This window comes from Panicum virgatum, chromosome 8N (genome assembly GCF_016808335.1).
Source record: "Panicum virgatum strain AP13 chromosome 8N, P.virgatum_v5, whole genome shotgun sequence".
NCBI lineage: Eukaryota > Viridiplantae > Streptophyta > Magnoliopsida > Poales > Poaceae > Panicum > Panicum virgatum.
In genome coordinates, this window is record NC_053152.1 from 19,662,410 (window position 1) to 19,665,864 (window position 3,455).

At 51.8% G+C, this 3,455-nt stretch overlaps 1 non-coding gene across 1 annotated transcript; it reads right to left on the reverse strand.

Moving 5' to 3' along the window:
• Positions 1–2,379: 2,379 nt before the first annotated feature.
• Positions 2,380–2,483, reverse strand: LOC120686987. The gene has a single exon (XR_005680493.1). It is a non-coding gene; the product is annotated as a small nucleolar RNA R71 (small nucleolar RNA).
• Between the last annotated feature and the right edge of the window lie 972 nt (positions 2,484–3,455).

Below are 3,455 nucleotides of genomic sequence, written 5' to 3' on the forward strand. Positions count from 1 at the left end.
TTCAACCTCATTAGCAGGCGTACCGTGCACTAGTTAAGCAAACCAGTTAGACTGGTTTTCTAAGGTTTCACCGGAATCGATCGTGGTGAAGAATAACGAGGTTTACAAATAAACTAGCAAAAAGATAACCAACACGCTTAGAGAATCTCCAAGAGTTCTCTATATTATTTACCATCATTTATTTTTTGATAAAAAAGAAAAAATCACTCAGCAATAGCCTCCATCCTAATTCTCCATCTTTTAACAATTGGTAAATTGATCAGCATTGTGCCTAAATATACGCACAACTCCGCACCTCTCGATCGCGACTCCCGGTGGGGATTTTTGGTCGCGCTCCTTCCCCGAGGGGAGGTGTCCCTCGCGGCGCGCCTCCTCCTTCGCGCCAAACCTGACAGATCGATCCACGGCCCTACTGGCCGGCGCTGGGCTTCTCGTCGCCGCCGGTGGTGCCGGACTTCAAGAACAGGTTGATGCCGAGCGTCCCGAGGCTAGAGACAGGCCCGCGCCGGCCATCGGGGCTCAGTACCCGAACTCGTAGCCGTCGTTGGTCCCCAGCCTCGCCATGGGCTCGCCGTCGTAGCTCCTGGACAGCATCTGCGCGTTGGCGAACTGCTCCTGCCCGAACATGGTAGGGGAGCCTCCAATGGGGCACAACGGCGCTGAGTGCCCAATGTTGGTGAAATTGTGCGCGCCGTTGGGCACCGCGCTGCCGATGAACTCTGCCATCGTTTGCGGCCCATTTGGCCCCGTCGACGCGGAAGCCGCCGCCGCCGCCTGGAAGGAAGAAGAAGATTGAATTAGCCAACGCAACCTGCACGTATCACATGCGTGACTTAATCAACAAGTGGAAAATGATCTGCGGGCCGAGCTATCATCATCGTCACCTGGTACTGGGAGAGCTCATACTTGGTGCGGCGAGTCAAAGAATCGCCGGAGCTAGGATCCTTTGCTGCGGGATTAACCTTGTGGGACGCCATGCAGGTTTCAGTGGGTCGGCCCAACGATCCGATACCCAAAAATGAAAATGTGGTGTTACGACCCACTCTTCTGGTCCATTTTAATTTTGGTGACAAGTAGTGTCAGGTGCTACGGGTCCTTCAGTTGACCCAATCCCTAGCATGAGGACTCGTCCGTGCTACTAGGCACTACGGCGGCGCCGGCGACGCCTTGTTCGTCGCCGTCCTTGTACCGCCCGAGCACACCAGCCGCGCATCGCCTGACGGCATCGATCCCGCACCATCCGTGCTCTTCCCCAGGCCTATCGTCGACCGCGCGCCTCCGCAGCCATCTCCGAGCACATCCGCCCAAGTGTTGCAGGCCGCGCCCTTCCTTCCCTCCAGACCGCGGTTCTCCTCCAGGCTGCTGCCAGACGCAAGCATCCAAGACACCGCCGGACCTAGTCACCATCGTATCCAGGTGCTGCAGCTCACTCTCTCCTCCCTCTCTCTCATTTCTCCCTCCTCTCTCTCTCAGATCTGCAGGCATGAAAGGCCCCTGCCCTTCTCTCTCAGATCTTGCTGTTGCGCTTCCTGTAGAAGCCGAGCAGGCCGCAGTGCTGCTTGCCGCCGCCAAAGCAGCAGCAGTAGCACTAGAACGGCCAACAAAGCAGCAACAGTAGCACTAGGACGGCCAGCAATCGCACGTCATCTTTGGCTTCTTCTCCGGCTGCCAGAATTTATGTATTGTTTATTGCTCTAAGTTCTTGGATGTTTTGTGATAAATAGATCAGAGGCTAGGTGATGAGGAGGTAAATTGCCAAAGTTGAATCAATTAGAGGAATGAGCCTGGAACATGTTAGTATGATATTGCGATGGCTGAATGTTGAGGTTTATTGCCTGTTAGAAAATAATGCATAATCCAACTCTGTTTCACTCCCGAAATATGCAATTTTCTAAGTCCATTGTTCATCTAACTTGCAGGCTGAGCACATCACGGAGATATCTCCTGTGGTTACCCCTCGCTATTCTCCCGGTACAGAAACCCATTCAGGAAGCACCACTTGTTCCTGAAGCTATGGCTGAAAAGACTCTCCGTGAGTTCTCTGTCCCCTCCACCGACAATATGGCCACTGGCCCCAACATCAATGTCGAGGACGTGAACTTCGAGCTAAAATCAAGCCTCATCAACATGGTGCAGGCTAGCCCATTCTGTGGTAAGCCGAATGAGGACGCAAACGCACATTTGCAGAATTTTCTGGAGCTCTGCGACACTGTTGTTATACGGGGTGTCGCTGCTGACGTTGTCAAGCTTCGTCTGTTTCCCTTTTCCCTCCTAGGGAAGACGAAACAGTGGTTTTATAAGGAAAAGGACATCGACACCTGGGCCAAATGCTCCAAGGCGTTCCTCGCAAAATTCTTCCCGCTGGGCAAAACAAATGCCCTGCACGGGAAAATATCAAGTTTTCAGCAGACGGGGATGGAATCCATCCCAGAAGCTTGGGAGAGGCTGCAGGAATACATCTTGGCCTGTCCTCATCACGGCATGGACGAGTGGCTCGTCCTGCAAAGCTTCTACAATGGGCTCACAATGACATCTCGAGCCAATATTGATGCCACTGCTGGAGGAGCCTTTCTCGACCTGACCATAGCCAAAGCAAAAGAATTGGTCGAGGAGATGGTCTCCAATCAGGGGTGGAGCGAAGAACGACTCCAGCCCCGCACGAAAGGCATGCATACCGTCAAGGAGACGAATATGATTGCCGCAAAACTGGACCTCCTCATCAAGAAGATGGAGGGAGAGAGCCAATGACAGATTCAGGCTCCCGTCTACGCCATGGTTTCGCACTTCACGTGCGAAGTCTGTGGCAATGATGGACACTCAGGGAACGACTACCCCGAGACCCGTGAAGATTGCGTCTACCTCAACAACAACAACAACGGGTATAGTCCACCACAAGGAGTCCAGGGGTGGAACTAGCCACGTCAACCATTTCAAGAAGGTAATAATTATAACTCTTCTTTCAATTCGAACCAACCCCCTTGAGAGAACTTGTGCATGACCAAGTTAAAATTAATAAAAATATAAACAAAAAGCTCCTGGCCAATGATAAAACCCTGGAAAATCTGAATGTCAAGCTTTAAACTTTATCTTCAACGCTTAAAAACCAATCAAGTTTCAATAAAATGATAGAAACCCAACTTACACAAATTGCTGCTGCTTTACCTGTTGCTGAGAACGGGAAGATCCCGGGGCAACCCGAGCCTCCCATAGAAAGTGTCAACATGGTGCTCTCTGGATGGGGCAACTCGTCCCGGATGCCACTACGAACTAACCATGCAGGTAGGTACAATTTCCCAAGGAACGACGCTTGGGATGGCCTTGTGGCGGCAGTGCAAAAGGATTCAGGGGTCCCCATGATCAGTTGCTCGATCTACGACAAATACTACGAGCACGCACTTTGCGATCTGGGGGCAAGCGTGAACATAATGCCCAAGGTAATTTTCAAAGAACTTCAA